Source organism: Cygnus olor, chromosome 2 (assembly GCF_009769625.2).
Source record: "Cygnus olor isolate bCygOlo1 chromosome 2, bCygOlo1.pri.v2, whole genome shotgun sequence".
Taxonomy (NCBI): Eukaryota; Metazoa; Chordata; class Aves; order Anseriformes; family Anatidae; genus Cygnus; species Cygnus olor.
This window is the reverse complement of record NC_049170.1, coordinates 75,025,814-75,051,392: the sequence shown is the minus strand read 5'-3', so window position 1 is coordinate 75,051,392 and position 25,579 is coordinate 75,025,814. Positions and strand designations below refer to the sequence as shown.

Below are 25,579 nucleotides of genomic sequence, written 5' to 3'. Positions count from 1 at the left end.
TTGTGAGATCGTGCTTCCTAGCTGTACTTTTTGGCTTTCCCTTTCAGCTTAGCAAGGCTGTAAATAGTTGTTTGTTGTTGTTCCTTATTTAAGGAGAGAAACACAAGGAGGTTGAGATCATGTTCCCAAATGAAAGTGGCTGTGAGTAAGCTGTATGGAAGAGTTTGTAAATCTTGCAGGAAATTACTTTGCCCAATGGGGTGTGCAGGGAGGGCGCCTGCCCCTGGCTTGCTGCCTGCCAGCAGCAGTGGGCTTTGAGCTGGCGAGGCACACTCGGCGCCCACAGGGCTGGCAGTAACGGCAGAGTGGGACATGCCTGGGGGCAACTCAGTGCCTTGTCCTTCCGTAAATGCACCCTTTGCCCCGTTGGTACACCACCGACAGCTGCTGTGAAATATGGGAGGAAAGCTGCAAGCACGTGCAAGAGGGCACCGACAGAAAAGGGCTGTGACACTCAGTCCAGATACAAACAGTCCAGATACAAAACCAGAAAGGAACAAGGAACCGTAATTTCATGCAGTACAGGTTACATGACTGATAGTTAATTGTTCCACTTTGAAAAATATCTGTATGTCAAACTGAATGATATTTTATCAAATAGTCAGGTTCATTATCATTTGTTGCTTCCTGCAGCTGCATGGCTGAGAGCAAATCTGACAGCTTGAACTTTGGTTTGCAAATGTGTTGAAAAACTTTTGTGAACACTAGTACTTTCCAGTGCACCCAAATGGCCTGATAGTTCCCAGTAGTCTCCCCAGGCTACATGATTAATCCTAACCATATATTATAGCTCTTGTGCTGTAGTTTTCCTCCAGCTAAGTAAGCTGGGTATTTGCAGAAAAGATTTTTCAAATGTAATCAATGCAACAAAGAAAAAATCGATCAGGTTTACAGAACTACTCCGGTCCTTATTTGCAGTAAGTGTCATTGTAATCTCTTTCTTGTTGCCGATGCTTTCTGTAAGAGTTCCAAGCAGAAAGCAGCTCAAGCTGTACGCTGCAGGTTAACATGATTTTCAAGGAAACGGGAATTCAAAGTATTAACACCAAAGCAGCTTGATTTTTTTCCTTGGCTTTCCTCATTTCCTAATTTTAAATTTCACTTAAAACATTTTTTTTTTTTTTTACATCAGTGAACTCCAGACTCCTGCAATGTGTTTAGTTCTAGATGCATGCTTCAGTTGCTGTTTTTAACAGATATCAAGTGCTACGGAAGTTAATATTTTGCTAACAAATCCGGTTCAATAGCATGAAGAATCAATATTGAAGGAAGAACAGTTTTTTGTTTGCTATTAGAAAGCTGTTTCTGAGACTCAGAAAGCTTGTGCAGTGTTGGAATGTGCAGTGTTCTCTCCTTAGCTCTCTTCTTTTTTTCTTTTTTTTTTTTTTCCCTCCTGTAGGTACATTCATATTTTAATGTAAAAGCCACAAGGAAAATCTTGAAAAGAAAATCAAAGGCAGTTGCTTTGGTAAACTTGGAGCGATGTGGGTGATTCAAATCCATCTTGCCTTACCAAAAAGTCACAAAGACTGTCCTTTTTCATGGGTAGGTTTAGTTCTGGTGCTGTGTTCCTCTAGAATACGAGAAATTTAAAAGGTGAGAGTGCCATGTCCATCTGGTCTATTTGAATATTACCAGCTTTGGCACTGCAGTCAATTGTTCCTGCAGTAAACTCATTCTCAGCGAAGGAAATGACTTAGGATAACAAATTTATGGTTGAATGATAGTAATAATCTCAAAATTAAATACAAATATTTTTTAAGAAATACTGCTTCCACTGAAGTTAAAGGAAATTTCATGATTTTTTTTAATGAGATGTAGCTTTCTAAGTTGCTGAAAGTGGCTGCGTGTTAACCCAGTGTGTGGGTGTGGGGGGAGCAGAGGTACTGCAAAACGAGTTACATGGCTATAAACATACTGTTCACGTTGCACGATGCTTTTAGCTTTTATGCCAGTGCCTACCTGAAGCATGGAAGCTTGGGTTATTAATATCTGTATAAATGGCTTACTCCCCTTTGTACACACAATTCATCTGTAATTTCTGTGGTTTTAAATTTCTAAAAGCCTGCATTTAATATAATCTGATGTTTTGGTGCAGAGTGGGCATTATATGTCAAAATAAATAAATGCAAACAGTTACTTTCCAGTTCTGCTGTTTATCTTCCCTTGGATTTTTCTGCTTTTTTAGTTTTTACTATATCTGGATGCCATCTCTACTTCAGTATTCTTTCAGCCTCGGGTTTGGACTCACTTGTTTTTTAATTTCCTTTTTCTCCTTTATCCTATTCATTTCTCTTGATGTTCATCTGTATTCAGAAATTCCAATATACAAACTGCTGATTAAAAAGTAAAACAAAGAACCCCCCTAGTTTTAGTTCTATTGAAGTAATAGAAAACATTTCTGTCCTTTTTGGGCCTTTTTTTTTTTCTGTAAGTGCAAAGTTAACATTAGATCAAGGTTCAAACAAAAATGTATCACAGAGTTGGAATAGGAGCCAATTCAGGATGGAGTTGTTGTGGAAGTTGCTTCTGTGAGTTAAAGACCTGGCACTTAAAAGAAAAGTAACCATCCCACCATATATGATACTGATTTACAAAATTGGCTGCAAAACCACTGTGAAAAGAACATAACATATGCAATGTCACTAGCTCATGTTATCACTCCTCCATTCTTTTCAAAGAAATCTTTGCGTGTTTATTTTCCCACTGTGATGAATGATAGCTGACACAAAGGGAACCCAGTCATGGCAATGCATACAAATCACACCCATAATAGGATGTTCTGCAGTAATGCCTACAGTTAGTAAAAATCTCACAAGTTTTAGGAAGCTATAAGGAATGTGAGCAGTTTCGTTCTGCTGAATGTTTGCTCGGCAGGAGCCATCCATTCAAGGGGTGTCTGTCCTGCTCCTTGCCTTGCTGTGTTCACTTAAAAGGCGCAGAAAAAGTGATTTTTGGTGACTTGCTCATTTTTTATGCTAGATTGGGTTCCTTAATAATGCATTCTCTGTTTTTTGTTTGTTTGTTTTGTTTTTTGTTTCTTTGGTTGGTTTGGTTTGATTTTGATGCTCTTGAGAAACAGCTGTTGACAATGACAATTTAATTTTTATATGTTTTGCAGACTGTAGTGACCCAGTAAGTTGAGGATTGTGGTGAAGGAGGCCAGTGAAGGTCTGAACTTCACTTCTGTAAGATCGTCCAAGATGTGGCATCTTATTCACAGGTAGACTTTTTAAGCGCTCTGTTTTTCTTCATTATCTTCAAGAAATTTGTCATAACTGCAGTCAACTCATCCTGTAAAACGTAATGGATTCAGTTCTCACTTTTTAGTTGTTTGGTTTTTTATTTTGCTATTGATGTATTAAACATAAATTAGTTTTAGGACCAAGAAACTGGGGTGGAGAAATCCAGGAATCTAATGTCTTTACTGAATATCTCAACAAAAATACTTGATGCAATCCAGGGCTTGCAGTAATATTGACCAACGATTTACAAATGCCTGTTCTTTATGTTACCTTTTTCAGGCTTTTTCAATTTACATGCAGATTGGAGAAAATAAAAGTACCTTTATAGTCTGTATTGCACCTCTTAAAGGACAGAAATCCATTTTCTCTTTGAGCTTTATTTTTACAATGCTTTTTTCTTGTAATTGCAGGGTGCTATTTTTGTCAAATGGTATTTGTCTCATTTCAAAGGCATACCTTAACAGAACCTCTTACACAGGGGAAAAAAGACAATGTCATAGGCTTCCTCATGTTTATTAATGTGCCATTGTCTACTTCAGTTGTTGCTTATGGAATCTACTGTAAACTGGTTTTACTATACTCTTGGCAAGAATCTAATGATGGGGATAATGAAACACTGGCTGTATTTTGTCCATACCAAAAATAAAATAAAAATAAATAAATAAAACGAGGTAGATATTAAATTTCTAATTTCATGAAGTTAATTGTGTTGTATTTTGAGCTGAGAGCCTAAATAAGTTTGAAACAGTCTCCAGAAGGTGACAGGTTTTCTGTTTGTTTTAGTTTAACATTTTTCGTCTGTGAAGCATTGTATGCTGGGGAAGAGAGTAGAGGTGACGTGGAATGATTAAATTCAGTAAAAGCTTGTATGTTACAACTTTGTTGAATGCTTGCTTATGAACACTCATGTGCAGGCAGATGTAGAGAGAAGAAGATCTGGATGTTGATTGTCCTGTGATGAAGTTATACAGAAAAGGCAAACAGCTATAGAGAGTAGTTTGGGGCTCACCAATGTTTAATTTCAGTGGAATATAAAATCAAATTCTGAATATATTGTGCTTGTTTAAAAAAATGTATTGATATTTTCTTATAGTAAGAAATTGTCCTGCCTGAATTCCATTTTATGTAATCCTTGATTTCAATGGATAGCGCACGTTTAACCTGCCCAATGAAGTTGTGTTGCTGATGCTAAAGACAGGTTCGGTTTTACGCGTGGCTTGATTTGCATAATTGAGTGACGTATGTTATGTAAATACTTAAAAGTTAGAGATGTATACTGCCATGAAATTCTAATGAAAACTTTAGATACAGTGTTGTAAGTGTTTGGCTCCTAGTTTTTGAGTCAGGCTGGTCTGTCTTTACTGGTTGTTTTTTAGGATAAATAATACAATTTTCAGTTATGAATCTCCTCTTTCCAAGCTGTGTGCATCTGACATAGTTGAAAGGAGTTAGGAAACTGAGATTTTATCTCTGCCAAATATGTAAAAAGAGCTTCTGGGATGTCAACACTATCAGCACTTGTTATCTTGACTAGGCTCACTGGAATTTAGCCAAAGGAGTATTGGATGCTAATGTCACACAAACTTACACCTTCTGCTTTCTTAAATGGTTTTTAAATGATACCTTGCCGTGCACTTTACCTTTATTTATTGACACATGGATTTTAGTCAAAACTGTATATTTTTTTCTGGGCATTCAGGTAAACGGGTAATGAGACAGGTATTAGAGAGCAAGTAGTGTGGAATTATTTCATTAAATTTAATCTGAAACTTGATAAGATCAACACTTAGTAGAACACCTGCTAAGAACACCAGTGTGCAGACAGAGGGGGAGCTTGGCATGCTTTGTTTTTAAAATGCAAGAGTGTAAAATTAGGTCCACAGTTAAAAATCTGGCTTAAAATTCTGAACAGGTTAAGTGATCTAATTCTCACTGTTATGATGTAAACTCCAAAAATTCCACTGCTATCTTAGATGCTGATATGTACTTCTATACCACACAAGAGCTCAGCTTCTCTTATGGGTTAGGTAAGCTTATATGGGTTTGATATGTTTATATCAGTATGTACGCATATAAGTAGAGATGCAGAAATCAGTGTATTAATGAACTTGTAATAGGATGGTATTAGAGAAATAGAAAGTTATATACTCACCCCATTCACAATGGGTTTAAGTGTTCAAGTATTTTTTTTTTAGCTACATAGATTTCTGTTAAGATGAGGAAAATCAGCCTTAGATCTGTGAACCTTGAAGAGCTCAGTGCACAAAATGAGCATTATTCAGCTCTGTCCTTCACAAGTCTATACCCTCCCCTCCTTTTCACTGTGGGTTTTTGCAGCTGAACATGTTGTTTGAAAGCATGCATGGCAGGCAGTAATCCAGGTCATCATAGTATCACCCAGTCTGGCAAAACAAAAGTGATAAACAAGGAAAAAAAAATAACTTTTCTTGTTTTCAAAGAAATACTACAGAGAGATGAAGAGGCAGCTTGGTTGTGGGACAACAATCCGTAATTTACTTTGCAGATGTCTCTATAATTTAAGCAGCAGGCAGAACAACCGTTCAGTTGTAGATGCTCTGGGGAAAGTATACACAGAGCCTCGTGAATCATGGTAGGGATTAAAAGCAATGAACATTCATCTTCTTAACCTTGTAAAGTGATATTGCAAAGCCAAGGATTACAACTTACTGTGCATGTAATCTTTGCTCAGGGATAAAGGGTGTCAACTTCTTAAAAAACCTCTCTCAATTAACAGTGGCACCTATCTTTTGGGGAGGTAGAAAAGCCAATCTTAAAACTGACTTTGAAAGAATTCCTACTATTAAATGAATACTTGACATTTCCCACAAAAGAAGGTCCTGTCCTGTCACTGTCCCCAGAGAGCAGAGCTCAGCACCTGCCCCTCCTTGTGAGGGAGCTGCAGGCCGCCATGAGGCCTCCCCTCAGTCTGCTCTGCTCTGGGCTGAACAAACCAAGGAACCTCAGCTGCTCCTCATATATCATAGCCCTCGTTTGGACACTCTCTAGTAGTTTTATGTCCTTTTTATACTGTAAATTCTAACTTCTAATAACTTCCAACTTACCCACTAAGGTATTCAAAATAGCTTAAATACTGAATACTTCCGCATTCAGGATCCCTGATTTTAGAGAGACTCAAGGAATCTAAAACTCTTTGAAAGGGAGAAGAGAGTGGGCAATGCCATGATGTGGAGGTTCCTTCATAGACCAGCAAACCAGGAAAATCAGGGAATCAGGACTTTCTGCAAGCAACTCATGGTATTATCTAAAGTACTCTTTTTGTGATATACGACTACAGATCCTTCACATTTCTGGGGAATGCAATACAGGAAAACGCTGTTCAGTAGAGTAGAGTACTGCGTCAGTGACAATGATAATGCTCAGCTTTTGATATGGATGGCGAAGCAAAAGGTAAGTTTCTTGTAGGTTTGATCCAAACTATTGGAGAGGATCTGAGATGCATGCAAATGGAGGGCAACTTGGGTGAGGCTGTTTATGAAACCATAGGATTCAGGAGAAGGAAAACAGCAACGGTAAAACAATCTACTTTTTGGAAGCAGATTTCACTGAGCTCAGATCATTGATAAGATCCTAAGGAAGGTAAATGTAAGGAGTCAGAAGAATCGGTAGTGCTTTGGGTAAGTATTTTAATAGCAAGAAGAAAGTAGTGAGGAGAAGAAAACCTGTCGTCAGAAGTGTTTACGGTTTTTATTTCTTTCAGCTTTTTTATTCATCTGTAATTAGGTGAGCATCAGTTAATACCAGTGACAATGGTATGAGATCTCAGATTATATAGCTCACTTATCTAAACAATTTATTTTCATGTAGTTAGAATGTGATGAAACTTATCCCAGGTTACTTACCAAACCAACTGAATCTTTCTTAAACATAATATCTCAAATATATCTCAGGGCTGTTTCATAGAACACGAGCAAGATGGATGAAGTACCAGAAATTTTAGAACAGCAAATATAGCAAGAACAGGGTGCAAAAGAGGAAGTGAAGAATTATAAATTAATCGCCTTAGCAGTAATTCCAGGGAAAAAATAAACAATCTAGGAGGCATAAAAGAAAGAATAATGTTAAATATGGATTTGTCAATAACAAACTATATTCTTTTACAACAGGATAATTGCACTGTTGGTTAGTAAAAGAGTAGATATAACCTACCATACAGTTAGTAAGATTTCTCATAAGTTATCACATAATATAGCCTAGACAAAACTATACAGTGTATATACAAAGATGGTGGGAGAACAATGCATGGAGAGAAATTATCAATTCTGAGCAGTCTGAAAGGATTTGGGGGACACCAATTTTCATTAACTTGCTTGTGAGTTGAATAGGAAGTATGATTATTGAATTTGTATATGACATTTGGCTAGTAGGCTTAAGAGGTGCTGTAACATTATCTGCTGGCATCTTTACATACCTCAGCCCAAATCATGCTGTTGTTATCCTTAACACAACTGTCTTCTCAGTTCCAATTAATTGATATATTTTGGAACCATTGCTGCTGCTTGTTCTCTTTTGGACTTTTTTTTTTCAGAAAGCCTATAATAAACCTGTGGCTTTTGGAGTTTCTTGCATTCCCTTGATTACAAATATTTACTGTCATTTATTTCAGGCTCTCACATGTTTTTAGGGAAGGGCAGGCATGTATTGTATGCAATATAAATTTGCTTTAGAAAACTATTTTTTTATTTTCAAGTCCATCCCATTAGTACTCCAAAATACAACTGCTTAAAGACCTTAGCTTTCAGATTTTCGGATCTTGCAGTCACAGTACAGACTTTAGGAGTCATCTATTTTTTAATGATGGAATTGGAAAGGGGTGTCTAAGCAGCCTAAGCATCGCTGCTTTGGGACCTATGAGTCATAGCTTTAAAGAAAGCAATGCTAAAAGCAGGCATGCTAAGTCTTTGAGAACAGTCATGGAAAACCTTATGTCTATTTTCTTCTGTCTTATAAAAAGAAAGATAACTTTAAAACCTCCAAATATTTGAGTCCATTGTATAGGTCTGCACTGTAAACCAAATTAATCTTTGGTTTAACTTCATGTTTTCCAGTGCTGTTCTTATGGTTCAGTGCTTTGAACATCTGACTTCAGCCCCTCAGAGTAATCTAATTTTTGAACGTCAGTAGAATTTATCAACTTTTTAAACAAGCAACAATAGTTATCTATGTCAGAACAGGTAGGTCTGAAGACTACTATGGGAGTTGGAATATAAATACTGACTTTACTTTGGTAGATAGCATGATTAATTATATGGGAATGTTGTGGGAATTTAATGCTGTACTTATTTCACTCATTTGCTTTGTTGCCTGTCCCTTTGTAATTCAGCAAAACATTTCTAATGACATCAGGTAAGTGGATGAAAAGGCTGCTGTCCTGAGAAGGACTGTGCTGCTGAAACAGCTATTCTGTTACGATGTGGTGGGAGACACTACTCTTCCAGCCCTCTATTTACTGTTAAATACTCATTCACAAAATAACTTAATATTTATTAATCAGCTTAAAATTGAATGGGTCTTTCTATAGAAATGCTCTAATGTTGAGGAATGATATTCCAGAGATGTGTCCTTCAAAAACATATATTTTCACTTTGTTCTTTAGGCGTGTCATTACCACTATTATACAGCATCTTTAAATGAAAGATTTGATGTACATTGTGGTCACCATACTTTTCTCCTAGATTTTTTTTTTAATAAAAGGCGTGACACTAAAAATAAAAGGTAATTCATATCTTGGGATTGTCTACAGACTCAAACAGGCATGATGGACATGATGTTGTAATCTTTATATTCAGTCATTCTTTACAGGGAGTCTTTTATAGAGAGGCCTTCCTAAGTACTGACAGGAGATCATAATCGTGAGAATATCTTTTTTTTTTTTTTTTCAGCTGCTACAGGCCAGACTATTTGATAGCTGCTTAAAACAATACTGTAAAGTTTTACAGGCCTCGGGCAAGACTTTCTGTTACCTTTTCAGGATAGCTGTATCCTCTGATTATCTCATGATGATTTTACTTGAAATGTCTCGCTGGATATTTTTTTTTCTGTAGTGATTTCACTTCTAATTTGACCATTTCGCTTTCTCTGCTTATTTTGAATATATGAAAGTTCATTTAATTTCTAGTATTCCATTGGGACGTTGGTCTTTGTAAAAAACTAGCCGATACAACAGAGGACACAAGGAGAAAATGTGTTTGTACACCCGCTATGATTCAGTTGCTACAAAACTAAATACTGGGCTTGGATACTATTTGTACACAGACCTTTTTTTCCTATAATTTCATGTAAACTTGAAGATGATTTCTTTCCCTTCAGTGTTCTTTTTTCATATCATAAATGTGAGTCAAACGTACAGTTTTTCATCCTCATAAAACACGTTACTGCATTTGTGAATTCTGGAATGAATCACTGGCTAAAGATCCATGATTCATGAAAACCATTAAAGTAAAAGAGGGAAGAAAACAGCTGGCTATTCAGTGAATGGGCAAACAGTGTTTTATTTATTTAGGAATGTTAATTTTGCTAATGTGAATGTCTTTTCAATATTTTTAATATAGTCTTCTATAAATTATAAGAAGTATGATATACATATGTCACGGATTAAATTTTTACATGCGATTTTAATTAAGTAAACAAGGTGATCAGGTGCTGGTTACAGCTGCACAGCTAAGTGAGATTTTTGTAATTAGCTCATGCACAAACACATGCACCTTTCAGAACTAGGCACTAATTTGGGACTCTTCAGATTTTAGTGCCAACTTAAGATAATTTTAAAAGACAATAATAATCTGAGCACGCGTGAGTTTTTACCCTTTCTAACAAGCTGATTGAACAAGAATTCAAGTTTCAAAGCCTGCATCTCATTGATTATGACTGCTGTCAACTCTAAAACTAATCCAAGAAAATCAAGTTCTTAAAAAAGTTCCAGATTTGCTTTACTGGTTTGAAATGGAAGAATTAAATTAAACTATACCCATGCAACATATTTATTCAACTCAAACAAATAATAGTAGAAAATGGCAAATTAATTGTGCAATACCACCTTAAATGGAATAGCTTGTTAAAGAAATTGCTTATAAAAACTTGCAAGGAAAATAGTATGTTCTGGAGCTGTTTTTTTTTTTTTCAGAGGGAAGGCTCAAGTCACAAAACAGAGGTTTAGTTTTTTTCTTTTTGTTTGTTTTTAGTAATAAATAATTGCTTAAATGTGTTCATGCTGCTACTGATTCTTGATATTTTGAGTATGTTTGAAACGTGCTTGTGTCTTTAAATACGAGGATGAGTGGGTAGAGCAAAGCAAAAGAATTTATCAGCTTAGATAAAAGTAGGACTAGAAAATTAAAATCTTTGTAAGGATGTAACTATTTCAGAAAGTGGTTTATGTTACTGGAGGATCATGAGCTGTTGCACTTGGAAGCAGTTTATGCTATCTTACCAATGCAGCACTGTGCCAAAACTAGTTAGTTTTGATGAGAGGATTTACTTGCAATGGGGCAACTGGGCTGTTACAATTCCTCTTCAAATTCTTACTTAGTGTCCTTCCACGGTACTGTACTGCATTAGGTGAGTATCACCTTTCATCCTGCTCATTGCAGCAAGCATACCTTAAGAATAAGGAAATGGGGAAGAGAAACCTACAAACCAGTGAGATTTAGAGGATAAAAATATGGGATCCATAATAAGAGCCAAAATATCAAGCCCAGCATCTTGCAAAGGTGTTAAAAGAACCAGTGGAATTGACTTAGAAATTTTTCAATTTGTAATGCTTTATTCAACACTTAGCGCAGTCAAAATTAGCACAGGTTCTCCCCAGTCTTATTCCTAAATGTAGACAAATGCAATCAGGAATAAAATGGTATTTCTATATATGTTTCACCCACACAATTTTTCTCTCCAAGGGGACTGTCATTAATCAGTAGCTGTACTGATGCAGTTTTCTTCATCCTTGCTACTGAAATGTCCTTGTTTGCCAGGTGGCAAAGGAATAATGTGTCTGGTAAAATTGCTTTGCTATGCTGGTTGCATATGCTGCGAACATGGAACTTGTTCAGAGTGGATAGTAAATCACAAAAATAAGCCAAGATCAGTTTATGTATCTCTGCCTACTCTTCTGTGCTGTCAGCTCTTAGGTTCACATCCTCTGTGACCATGGAGGGCCACAGAGTGTTCTATATTTCTGTATAACCCTTTCAGGGCTTATAAGGGTAATGTGAGTATGTCAATACCCTGTTAATTTGTGTGTGTGAGAATCTATAAAGGTTGCTTTAAAGGTGTTTTTAGATTATTAATATTATTATTATTATTTTTCCTGCAGACTGTTTCTTACCTAGTGAGCATGCTTCATTATGTAGGCCAACGCTGTGTTTATTTATCGGATATGGACATCAGTAATACACATATGGCTTCTATGAAACTTTATTTGTGTTGGTAAGCCTCACATTGATCTCACAGTTCTTAGTGGTATTACTCACAAAAATATGAGCTTTGGAAGGAATGGAGCTGAGGTTTTCAATTATAACACGTTATATCCTTTTAAGAATTACTTAAATATGCATTTCCTGGATGGGCTATTAAAGAAAATCAGATTGTTACAGACTATCGGGTCCATAAAACGTGATATAAAAATTGCAGTCAAGCTTCATGGAGGAAAAAATAGATGTGTACAAAATGCTGTAAAATAATAAAATGCATATTTTACAAAATCAGGTATATAAGTCTCCTGAAATATATTTCTAAGTAAAATCTATTAAAAAAATATTTCACTAGAAGGAGAAATAAGCCCATAGAGCCCATTTCATACACTGTGCATGACTTGTATTCCTAAAATCAAGGAATTTTAATCAACGTAGATTAAAAATCAATGGCAACATTTTAGGATTTTTCACTTTCACTACACCTGGAGGAAACAGATATTTTTCTAATGTCAATGTGAGTTTTAGGTGAAGTAAAACAGAGGATAAGGCATTTGAATGTGAAAGTCCAATGAAAATGTGGTTGAGTTGCGTTAGTTTGGTGGGTTTTAGATCAAATATGTAATCATATAATGCAGTGACACAAAATGTTATTCTTCTGAATATCAAATATATTTTGTTGAAAATACTGAAAAATAGCAATGCAAAATTGAAGTGCTATGGACAGGTTACATGTGAATAATTATTCTGTCTCTATGTTTGGCTTCCCATCTTGGGATGTTGTACTGCCACCCTCTTTCAAAAAGATAGTTCAGTTACCTGCTATTGCAATATAGGCCTATTGAACATGTTTCACAATGAGCATTTAAAAATCCAGGCAATCTAAATTCACTAATGTGTAAAAGCAATAATAACAACAACAAAATCCCTCAATTCCTTTCTTATATATTGCAGGCCATCACCTAAGCAGCCCCAAAAATCTGTGTGTTAAGGCTGCTGTTGTAAAAGAGACAGATGGAATCAACATAATCTGTTACATGTTGTAATAACGATAGACAATGGCTCCAGTTCGTTGATGAGTAACTTGTAGCATTTTGAGTTCTAAAAATTAAAAATGAGACCTAAAAAATAAATTATGGTAGAAATGCACAGATCATGAATAAATTATGTAAAAGCTCTCTAATAATCAGTAGTCTTACAGATAGAGCAGAAACAGTAGGTGTCATAAATCCTGATTAAATAAGGATTTGGGTACTGTTTCATATGCTATTTTAATCTGCATTTGATCTAGATGGATCAACAAAGAGTGAGCACAGAACTGATTGCAGAACTGTTCTGCATAATGACAAAATGGCTCACATTCAGAGTGGAAGTGTGTCTCGTAAGGACTTTGCTCTGGCCTTAGACCCAGCTCTACTCGATATTGTCATTAACCCTATGGGCGATCAAATAGAAATACATAGCGCTCATAGGGTTTATAGATAAATTTGCTATCTACACAACAGATGAGAATTAAGAGTGTTTAAAATAACAATGAAAACCAGAAAAATAATCACTAAATGGAGTGGTGAAACTGATCACGTTGGGATAGAAGGTGTACAGTTTGGGTTATGATTTGAAGAATGGAGAAAAGCAAAGCTTTCACACATTGTCAAAAATGCCAAAAAGATGATACAGGGAACTACGGTATGGATGTGGCTCTTTAGATTCTGGGGAAAATCATAAAGTCATGGAGGCCAGTTCTGGGCACATGAAGGAGATGGTAGTGATGGGGAACAAGCAGCATGGATTTGTCAAGAGGAATAAATGCCTGACCAACCTGATTACTCTCTGTGATGAAATGAATGGATTGGTGAACAAGAGAAAAGCAATGGCTGGAAGAGATTTCCCCTCACTCTCAGAGATATTCAAGGCAGAACTGGCAAAAGCCCTGAGCAGCCTGGCCTGACCTCACAGCTTACCCTGCTTTGAGCATGATGTTGGAGAAGAAACCTGATGGTGTCTTTTCAGCCTCAATTATTCTGTGAGTCTATATACAGCTAGTGAGACAATTTTTCATCCCTGTTTAGCTTCGGTAATCCTTTTGTAATGTTTTGGAAATTACACTACAAGAAAAACAGGAGGAGTTTCCCTACAAGAATAACATGTCTAATTGGTTAAAAAAAACAAGGAACCAGCCAAAAAGCAACAACAAAAATAAACAAAAAACACATCTTACAAGAGAAACTTTGAATAAGCATGGCTTTAAATTCAAAAGAAGAGAAGATGAGGAGACTCATCTGAAGACTGAGGAATCTTCCTTTGAAGTTAAAGTTCCTGCAAATGGGGGAGAATAACATATTGTCCATATTCAGGACAAGCAGGGCAAGAATTAAGTGCTTTCTTTATAGAGAGAAAAAGTTGGGTTACATATAGTTAAAAACCTTATAATGGAAAGATACCAATGAAATAGTATGTGTAGAGAAGCGTGAAGTCTTCATGATTAGAGACACTTAAGAACAGAAGCATTTGACAGAAGGTGATTTCTGAGAGCAGAAAAAGAACATTTGAATATATTTCATGTTGTGCATGCATAGACTATGTGAAAATGATTTAAAGCTTTCCTGACTTCAAGCCCCTATTGTTTGTGGTATAACTGGGAAGTAATTTTTTAAAAAACCTTCAGACAGTGAGTGTGTCAGGATTTGTTCAAAGACTGTCTTAGCTGTCGGTTTCACTACTTTTTTCTGTAAGATTTATGTCAAAGCATGTTAAAATTTAACAATACATTTTTACACACGTCTTCATACAAAACACAATCTTCTTTGAATTACATCAACCCAAATTCTAACATTCACAGTCTATACCTTTAGATGCTTCCAAGAAAGCAGTGATATGATGCCATTTTTTTCAGCAGTTCATTAAAAGAGCAAAAAGCAAGACTTTATCAATTTTCTCAGTTCTGTTATCTGAAATAAAAATAAAAGCTGTACTTGTAAGGGAGTTCATCCTCTGCTTTCTTTCACAAAGAGCAAATATTTCTGTTGCCTATGTGTGAAGGTGGCGACAATGTTTTACTCTGATGCATATGGACTTACAGCCTGAGGAGTGAGGAATGTGGTTTCATCTCTCCACCTTCTCTTTCGGGCTCAAGAAGCTCCAGACATTGCTCTGATACAGTGTGCTCCCTTGTCTCCTCTGCTGCATTGGCTGGTACGTTGAGAGCGAAGTCGTTTAAGACAATATCGTACCTTGCAGTTTGTTTGTACTTTAGGAAAGGCAGTACTTTGCCATTAATTGTTCTTTCTTCATGACGAGGTGTGTTTTGTACTGAGAACTTAATGCAGAACTCATGGCTAGCCCTTCTAATTTTGCGTGTTTCACTCAAACAGCTCTTTTCCACCGTGCAGGCATTGCCTGAACTGGGGGTTTCTGATGCTTGCTTTTCAGGACCTTTTGACTCTCTGTTTGTTTGTTTGTTTGTTTCCTGGAATGCAGACAAGCTAGAGATGAGATTTAGGGTAGACTGCAAGTCAGCCTATATGGAGATGAGGTAGAAGTCTGATTCTTGTAAGGTTAAAGGCTTTAAATAAAGGGTATTATAAAGGGAATAATCTATCTCCTGTCTTGTCAAGGATGATAACTACTCTACAAGTCAAGCCTCAGTTTTAGTCAGAATGGACCTTGATATATCATCTTAAATATGAACTGAATCATTTGAACCAAGTAATTTTGGAGCAGGGAACAAAAGGAAGAAACTGAATTTTGTCACATTATGCCCTCTATACTCTGTTTTTCAGTGTGCTGTTTTACACCTTAGTCCTGTGGTATCTTTTGCTTTCAGTTGTGCTTCACAGACCCCATTGCGAACAACAGAAACTCTCTTTAAACGTAGACTATGCAAGTTACAGTGACATTTCATTTGATCAGGAGGCGAAAGAATAACAGGAAAAAGAGAGTTACAATTTTAGTTTGTTTTAATCTTCCATTAGATAACTGTCATCAAACATAATGGATGTGTGTCTGAAACATGATCCCTCAAAGATGATTTTTCTGTGAAAATACAAGTCTGTACTGGGAAAAGACCTGAATATTTCTGTGCCACCAGACAGCTGCCACTTCTCTCACAACCAGGCATGAGAATGCAGCCCATGGGGTGGCTCCTTGTGCTTAATGTCTGGTGACATCAGAAGAGAATTTTTTTGATTGACTTGCTTTTATACAAAGTGTCGATAATTGTACTTAAAGCTGTAACTCATATGACATCCTACTCTCTGAGGTATTGCCTTCACCACTGACAGTATTGTGTGCATCCAGTCATCAGGGAGCTTCACACTTCAAAACTCAATCATTAAAAAAAACAACCAGTTTTCACCTGCTAGACCCTTTCTATTCTAATTGCCTTGAAGGATGTTCTTTTAGCACCTTTGAAAAATGTGTTTTATCTATCATGGGCTTTTCCATTTTATTTAAGTCTTTTGTATTAGTTCTCTCTTCCAGCATGTATTGTTGGACACTGGGCTTGAGCCATGAATCATCTAGACTTTTTATCACTTGTTTGATTTAAGTGGTGTTTTACATTGGTTTACTTCCATTAATGAATAAGTGGCTCTATAAATTTAATTGTATTATATATTATTGTATAAAACACTATCATATTATGCAGTTTGTAAGTTTTGCAACTAAGGTCACTGATAGTAAGGTAACAAATATGTTACAAAGAACTGCTAAGATTAACTAGCCAGAAAGGATGATGCTAGTTTCCATGAATTCTGGTTGTAATCCCATCTAGCAAGAACTTTGAAATCTGCAACTCGTTTTGTATTTCATAACTTACCATATCAAGATCAGATGGGCCTGTTGACTTTGAGCTATACAAGTGGAGTATGATGGAATATTAACTGAAGCTCACGTAGCTTCTCCTGACATACACTGATTTGCGTAAATTCTTCTATGTTGAACTGGGCATTTACTTTTGTAGTAAATGTTTTATCATATTGTTTGCTGTTTTTCCTGTTACTGAAATTTGTTGTTTCTTTCTGAAAGCTGAAATATCTGTGCCATGCTGAGCAAACCATGTGCTTGCAACTGCTACAGATCTTTGAGAGAACTGAAGAATAGTGTCTCAGTGAGGTTTTGGGGTATTGCTAGTGAGAAGAATTCTCTGATGCTTCCCCATGGCTCTGCCTCTCCTAAAGCTTTTTATACCTTCCTCAAAAATTAATAATAAAAACTCTGTAAGACCTTAGTTGGAAATATCTTGTACAAAATGTCAGTGTAGAATCATATAAAGTGCCTTGAATTTGGGGGAGGAGTAAAATGTTACTTAGATTCAGAGGTTGTATACAATTTCAGGATTGCAGATCAGACTGGGAGGGGAAAATCTTGAATAAATCAAAATTGTCACAGTAGGAAAATTCATCTTTATGGAGTCTGTGCTGAGTCTAATACACCTCCATGGTGCTGTCATCTTTCAGTGGCACTCAGACAATAATGCAATGACAGATACCAAAATTACTGAAAGATGATGAAGTTGGACAGTAGAATGTAGAAGTGCTAAGTGCTATAATAGTGTTCTATTAACCCAGAGCTTTCCCTTAGCTGGTGACAAGGAATATAGTGGTGAGGCACTATGAACAAGCAATAAGATATAATGTATCTTCCTGCCACAGAGTTTTCTATGAGACATTTAAGTTCTTCTGTTGACTGAGGCAAGGAGTGGGCTAAAAAAGGTAAATACAGAACTATGTGAAGTCACTAATAATCTGAGGTGGAAGCACTATGTGGAAATCTGAATGGGGGGAAAAATAACATTACATAAGCAATATGATAAATGCCAGTTCTGAATCTATTTCTGGGTCCTACCAAGTGGATCAGCAAGAAGCTTAAAAAGTTTTGGGAAGAAACATGTTCTTAAGCTTCAGGAAAAGTGCGTACTTTTAGTTCAACTGTCAGTATGATAAGAATAATAAAACTCTTTGGATGGAAATGGGATATCACACACATGAAAATTAGGCCATATGATAGCCTGCAATAGCAGTGCTTTATTCTCTGTTTTACGGAAGCAACACTCCTCTTACAGTATCATGTACTTTTCTCTCAAATGTACATTGCTGTTGTCCTACCCCTTACCTATACCGATCAATTATAAGCAGCTTCAAGCTTACAGTTGAGCTTTTGATGTATTTCAATATAGTTTTTAGTAAATTTATTACATTTCATATATTATTTGTAGGGTGTCAGCTGTTTATGTTGCATGTTGCAGGCGATTGGCTCTGGGGCAGACGCATTCTGCAGCGGAGTGGGGGATTGAGGCTGGCAGGGCTTTTTGTCCAGCATCGAGGCCACTCGAGAGAGCCGCTGGCAGCCCTCACGAGGGAGGCTGACGAGGCCTGGGCAGAGCCAGCAGCGCCCTGCCCCCCCCGATGTTCAAAGGCAGCCCCTAGGGAGCGCAAGCGACCAGCATGGGCAAACAGGGCGAGGCGAGGCACTTTGCATGGCCGTTCGCGCAGGCAGGGCGAGCAGGGAGGGCCCCTTGTCGCTCTTTTGCAGTGGTCTTTTCCCCAACGGTGCTTTGTAACATGCTCGCGAGGACCCAGCCATGGTATCCACCAGGCAGAAAACCATGGCCTCCCCATCTCTTGTGGCCTCCCCAGCCACAGTCACCGATGTGGCTACTCAGACGGAGGGCTCAGAGAAACACGCAGCCATCCAGGTCTTGGGCTGCAGGGTGTGCCCGAGCCTTTTGTCGGTATCCGACAGCAGCAGTGAGGGGTATGCCTGTGGGAGGTGTGCCCAGGTTGAAGAGCTGCTCAGCCTGGTGGCAGAGCTTTGGGAGGAGGTGAGCAGCCTCAGGAGCATCAGGGAGTCAGAGAGGGAAAGTGACTGGTGGAAATGTACTCTATCCTCTCTGAGACAGACTCACGAGCCTGCCACAGCACAAGTGTCTCCTGCTACACAGAAGACAAAAGTTCCCTCATCCCGCAAGGCAGTAGGAGGGGACCTAGGCCAAGGGGGTAATGGAGGCAGGTTCCTGCTCGGTGTGATAGGCGTGCTCTGTTATCCTCATATCATGAGGATACCCCTATTATCCTCATATCCCCTATTTCCCTATTATCCTCATATCATGACCTGATATCCTCACCTTCCCATCTACACTTATATAACATACCCTTATGTAACAGGCATGAAGCTCTAGAACATGACATTCAAAACAACGATGTAGACGAAAGTCCGTTCCAGTTGCAAAGGGTGCCAAAGGCAAGGCAACCTACCCCCCACATCACTACATCTTCTGTCAAGAAAGAAAGAAGGGTTATCGTCACGGGGGACTCCCTTCTGAAAGGGACAGAGGGACCAATATGCCATCCAGACCCAACCCACAGGGAAGTCTGCTGCCTCCCTGGGGCTCGGGTGAGAGACTTCACTAAGAAAGTGACTTGCCTGGTATGGCCCACTGACTACTACCTGCTACTGGTCTTTCAGGCTGGTAATGATGAGGTAGTAATGAGAAGTCCGAGAGTGATCAAAAGGGGCTTTAGGGTGACTACTTAAAGGACCAGGGGCACAGGTTGTGTTTGCCTCTGTCTTTCTAATAGGGGGGATCGATGTTGACAAGTAGACTCATCACATTAATACGTGGCTTTGGGACTGGTGCAGCCAGCAGAACTTTGGGTTTGTTGATCGTGGGAAGGTCTATGCGACCCCAGGCCTGCTGGCACCAGATGGGATGTGCCTCTCTCAGAGAGGGGTAAGAATTTTTCTTCAGGAGTTGGCGGGGCTGATAGATAGGGCTTTAAACTAGAGTTGAAGGGGGAAAGGGATAAAACCAGGCATGCTGGTGATAAGCTAAGGGCTAGGGTGCTAGAATCAGAGGGACTGTGTGCTAGTGAGGTCCTTCGGTCGGATACACAAGGTGCTGCATGTAGGGAGGCGCATTTGAAGTGCTTCTACACAAACGCACGCAGTATGAGGAATAAAATGGATGAGCTAGGAGTCTTGGCCCAGTCCCACAGCTACAACATCATCAGCATAAGCAAAACCTGGTGGGATGAGTCCTGTGGCTGGTGTGTTGCAATAGATGGTTACAGGCTCCTCAGGAGGGACAGGCAGGGCAAGCGAGGTGGGAGAGGGTGGCGATGTATGTGAAGCAGGGGCTGGACTGTGTGGAACTTCAGGTTGGTGATGGCAAAGTTGAGAGCCTCTGGGTAAGGATTAAAGGACAAACAAATAAAGGGGATGTCGTTGTGGGAGTCTATTACAGACCACCTGGCCAGGACAACAATGCCGATGAATTACTCTTTGAGGAACTAAGAGATGCCTCGAGATCAACTCCCCTTGTCCTTATGGGGGATTTCAACTTGCCAGACGTCAACTGGGATCACCACACAGCCGACACGAGCAAGTCCAGGAGGTTCATAAAGCACCTAGATGATAACTTGGTGCAGGTGCTAAGGGAGCCAACTAGGAAAAATGCCCTCCTAGATCTGTTGCTGGAGAACAGAGAGGGTCTTGTGGGGGATGTGGCAATTGGTGGCCGTCTCGGCCATAGTGACCATGAAGTGGTTGAGTTTAGAATTTATGGTGACAGAAGGAAAACTGTCACCAAAACTTCAGCCCTGGATATGGGGAAAGCAGACTTCAGGCTGCTCAGGGAACTAGTCAGCAAGGTCCCCTGGGAAACTGCTTTTGAAGGCATTGGCGTCCATCAGTGCTGGTCAGTCTTTAAGCACTGCCTCCTAAAAGCACAGGATCAGGCGATTCCAAAATATCGGAAGTCAAGCAGGTGGGGCAGAAGGCCGGCCTGGCTGACCAGGGAACTTCTACTGGAGCTTAGGCGAAAAAAGGAAGTGTATGGCTGCTGGAAGGAGGGTCAGGCGACGTGGAAGGAATACAGGGACACTGTTTGTGTTTCTAGGGAGAAAATTCATGTGGCCAAAGCCCAACTAGAGTTGAAGCTGGCCAAGTCTGTGGGAGACAATAAAAAGGGTTTTTTTAGATATGTCAATGGAAAAAGGAGGACCAAAGAAAACATAGGTCTGCTACTTGATGGGGAAGGTCACCTCACAGACAAGGGCATAGGCAAAGCAGAGACATTTAATGCCTTCTTTGCCTCCGTCTTCAACACTGATGATGGGCTTCGGGACCCTGGGTGCCCTGAGCTGGAGGACCATGACGGTGGGAATGATAAACTCCCAACCAACCCTGAATGTGTGCGGGATTTGTTGCTCCACCTGGATCCATACAAGTCCATGGGTCCAGATGGGATTCATCCCAGGGTGCTTAAAGAGCTGGCAGACGTCATCGCGGGACCTCTCTCAATTATTTTTCAACGATCTTGGGAATCTGGAGAGGTCCCATTGGACTGGAAGCTGGCAAATGTGCCAGTTTTCAAGAAGGGTAAGAAAGAAGACCCCAGCAATTACAGGCCTGTCAGTCTCATGTCAGTGCCTGGTAAAATTATGGAGAGGATGATCCTTGAAGTTATTGAAGCGCACCTGGGGGACAATGCAGTCATTGGTCCCAGCCAACATGGGTTCATGAGGGGTAGTTCCTGCCTAACGAATTTGATTTCCTTTTATGGTAAGATCACCTATCTAGTCGATCAAGGGAAACCAACTGATGTGATCTTTTTGGACTTCAGCAAGGCTTTTGACACGGTTTCCCATAGGATCCCACTGGACAAAATGTCCAGCATACAGATAAACAAAAACATCATGCGATGGGTGAGCAATTGGCTGATGGGCAGGGCTCAAAGGGTTGTGGTAAATGGGGCCACATCAGGCTGGTGGATGGTCACTAGTGGGGTCCCTCAAGGCTCCATTTTAGGGCCAGTCCTCTTCAATGTTTTTATAAATGATTTGGATGTAGGACTAGAAGGTGTTTTGAGCAAATTTGCTAGTGACACCAAACTTGGAGGAGTTGTGGACTCGGATGAGGGTGGAAAGGCCTTGCAGAGAGATCTGGACAGATTGGAGAGCTGTGCGATCACCAACCGCATGAAGTTTAACAAGAGCAAGTGCCGGGTCCTGCACCTGGGACGGGGCAACCCTGACTATACATACAGACTGGGCAATGAGACGCTGGGGAGCAGCCCCGCAGAGAGGGATCTGGGGATTGTGGTTGACAGCAAGCTGAATATGAGCCAGCAGTGTGCCCTGGCAGCCAAGAGGGCCAACCGTATCCTGGGGTGCATCAAGCACGGCATCGCTAGTCGGTCGAGGGAAGTGATTGTCCCGCTCTACTCTGCGCTGGTGCGGCCTCACCTCGAGTACTGTGTGCAGTTCTGGGCACCACAGTACAAAAAGGACATTAAACTGTTGGAGAGTGTCCAGAGGAGGGCGACAAAGATGGTGAAGGGCCTAGAGGGGAAGACATATGAGGAGCGGCTGAGGTCACTAGGCCTGTTCAGCGTGGAGAAGAGGAGGCTGAGGGGGGACCTCATCACAGTCTACAACTTCCTCGCAGAGTGGAGGGGCAGGCGCTGATCTATTCTCCTTAATCACCAGTGATAGGACCCTCGGGAATGGTGTCAAGCTGAGGCAGGGGAGGTTTAGGCTAGACATCAGGAAGAGGTTCTTCACTGAGAGGGGGGTCGCACACTGGAACAGGCTGCCCAGTGAAGTAGTCACTGCACCAAGCCTGTCTGAATTTAAGAAGAGATTGGACTGTGCACTTAGTCACATGGTCTAAAATTTTGGGTAGACCTGTGTGGTGCCAGGAGTTGGACTTGATGATCCTTATGGGTCCCTTCCAACTCGGGATATTCTATGATTCTATTTTTATGGTTGGACCAGATGATCTTGTAGGTCTTTTCCAACCTTAATGATTCTAGGATTCTGTGATTTTTGTTGCAGATCTATTTGTGGTAGTAATGGAGATAATAATTTTGAACAAGTTTTTAGAAATTGAAATGACTTGGATTTTAAGATAGGTTTCAAAGGTCTAGGTTATACTGGGCTTCTGGAGCATGTGTGTGCATCTTGCTGAATCTCTGAACACTTTTACAAATGATCTCTGAAAGCTTTCTGTGAATTTTCAAGCCGGTTGTATTTGAAAACTTGATTGTTTTTATTTATAACAAGCCACATTTCTGATCAGTTTATCAATTCATTGTAATAATCGGTCCTCCATAGAACATTTTGTGACAAATTTTCCCACATATTTTACAGTGTTTTGCATTTAAGACTGTGATAGATAAATCATTAATGCTTGTTGGGGTGCTGTGAGGTCTGGCAGCTCCCCCAGTCCTGGAGCACGGGGTGTCCCCAGGTGGGCCAGGCAGGGCATGGCAGGCAAGGCCCATCCCAGTGACCCACCAGGAGCACCTGGAGCACTGTGGGGAGCTGGAGCCCAGCCCTGCTGTGGCCCCAGTGAGGCAGGGGCTGGTGGCCCTGGGGCCTGGGCGTGGTCTGGCTCTATGCTGTACTATCACTGTCACTTCTTTGGTATCTTTAAAAGGGCTTAAATGCTGCAGCAGGGCAATCTGTAGCTAGTCTTATATAAACAACTCCTTTCAGCTACAGGCTACAGAGATAACAACACACCAATGTTTTAATATATATTCAAGACTGACAAATAGAAATATTTCCTCTAAATAAGAGAGAGGTATCTTTTGTCAGTTTGTTATGAAAGGGGTTAAACAGTTGTCTTGTGCGAGTTTCAAGATCACATGGTGATTTACCTGTGTTGTTCTTTGCTATCTTACCTAGTAAGTGAACTGGAGAATTGGCTAGAAGCAGGTATTTATTCTCATTTTCTATTAATTTTGCAGGCAAAGTGATGTCTCTACAAATTAACACTTGCATTAACAGTTGTAAATGATTATATGTTGTCAAAATTCAAGCAAGATGCATATAGTACTCATTTTGAAATACAATTCCAGTGTCATCTTGAAAATAATCATGTAGACAATAACAAATTGTCTTTTATCTGTAGAGTAGTGAGCAACCACCAGAAACTATTCAATTTCCCCATGCTTTAAGGAAGCAGAGGCTACAGTAAAAAATGGCTCTTCCAACCAAGGTTTTAATTATTGTCTTGATTGAAGGGTAGCAATATCTTGGCTATGTATGGGAGCTTTTGGCCAACAGTGAAGCATTATTTGGTGATAGTTAATTGTCTATATCGTTAACTGTGGATATTATTATGCTGCACTTTCACTGTTTTTGTAGTAGCAAGCTTGTTATCTGTAGTTGCACATTTTTAATAATATTTTTTCAAGCATTTCTTAAAGCTGGTGGAAGTTTTTGTGTCTGTTTTGTTAATATGACTTTTTACACCTGTCAGTTTACCATGAGGAGCTGAAAAGCTACTGCTACACAAAGTATATGTTTTGTTGCAATTAATGCTACATAATGCAAAATCATTTCTCTAAAAAACCTGCAGAGTGCCAAGCTATTTTTCTTTCCAATGGCTTTGTTACTGTCTTTGTCATGATCCATATAAAGAAAGAAACTGATATATTAAATTTGCATAAGTAATACTTAGATTATGATCACTGTATTTTTATTTTTTTTTCTCAGTATGTGATGACATTAAGTTCCAGAACAGACAGGTTGCGGTCAGTATTTAGCACCAGCTGAAATAAGATAAAGTCATCTTGACACGTAGATGGAATTAAATACCATCTGACTGTATCTGGCTGACTGTAGAAAATGTCTTTAATAAGGAATCTTGTAAGTACAGTTCAGATATACTTTTCTATTTTAGTAGCAGCTGAAGGGGCTTGTGGAAGTCACTTAGACCAAACTCCTGCTCAAAACCAGAGATAACTTCAAAGGATGCTATGACAGTCTTTGTTGAAACCCTTGTTAAAGTTGAGGAAAATGACATCACGGTTTTCCTGTTCCTCCACAAAGCTAGTCATTTCATTGCGAAAGGCAGTCACCTTCGTAAAGCACAGTTCACTTGGAGACAAGCCAGCATAGATTCATATGCAGACACATCCCCAAGCAGACAGAGAGCAGCCCCCTCCTCTTCCATCCTGCCTGTCTTTGCTAAGAGTTTTTCTCCATTCACGTAGCTTTGCAGTTGTGTGGGCTGTCCCACAATGTGACGTGTGACTTCAGTAAGGGCATAATTCTGCAACTACTTTTAGTTCCTGTGTTTGCATGGGTAGTGTGAGAGCTACCTTCACTGCCACATATGCTTTTACCTCTGTGCCTACATTTACCTGCAGGCTTTGGTCTGCATCCCCTGATCAATGTAGGTTGAAGACTTCATGATTGCTGGTAGCTTGCTGGCAAAGACGCTGTTGCCTCTTTCCAATATGTGGCTTCCATTTCTCCCTAGAAGTCTGTGCTCTGTCGTGAAGATTCTGTGTTTGTGTAAGTTGAAATTGTAACAGCAGCATTGGCCATTCAGCCAAGCATTGATCTGTAGAATATGTCCTGTTCTACCCGGGTTGTAGGTGTACGGGGTGTAAACTCTGATACTAGAGGTGGCTGAGATAAATGAAAAAAGTGTTCAGCAAAACTGACTTAAATTCAGTCAGTGATTTCTGTGTTGTCTTTTTCTCATGTTCTGACTACATTCTTTCTTTAGATTACATGTAGCATTTTTTTTGATGTCCAAATGAGACCCCCATATAATTTTTTTGGATGAGCTGCTTTTCTCTGAAACCCTCATTCTATAATAAATTCCAAAGAAAGCCTTTTTTCTCCTCTTCCATTGTTTGACTTTGAAAATACCCTCTACAGTTTCCTCAGTAGCTTAAAAAACATCAACACAACATGGAAAGCAAGAGCTGAAATCCTGTTTTATTCACTGTGCCTGGATGAAAATTTCAAGGTAGGTCTGGTAAGGCCTCCATGCATGAACTTCTAGATTATGTCGGAACAAACTGGACTGATATATATTTCAAAGCCATGATCTCCACATAATGCTCCTAGAATCTTTTCATTAGAATAA

At 39.4% G+C, this 25,579-nt stretch overlaps 1 protein-coding gene across 4 annotated transcripts in view; it reads left to right on the top strand.

Moving 5' to 3' along the window:
- The window catches only part of CDH12 (cadherin 12), a 542,156-nt gene that overhangs the window by 159,991 nt on the left and 356,586 nt on the right, over nt 1-25,579 (top strand). For 2 of the 4 annotated variants that reach the window (XM_040548889.1, XM_040548887.1), the window contains exon 1: nt 3,124-3,223. The exons of 1 other annotated variant lie outside the window; for it this stretch is intronic. The gene's annotated coding sequence lies outside the window, so the exon portion shown is untranslated. Of the gene's footprint in view, nt 1-3,123; nt 3,224-14,806; nt 14,882-25,579 lie in introns of those variants that run through there. One more of the 4 variants, XM_040548888.1, reaches the window with a different exon arrangement.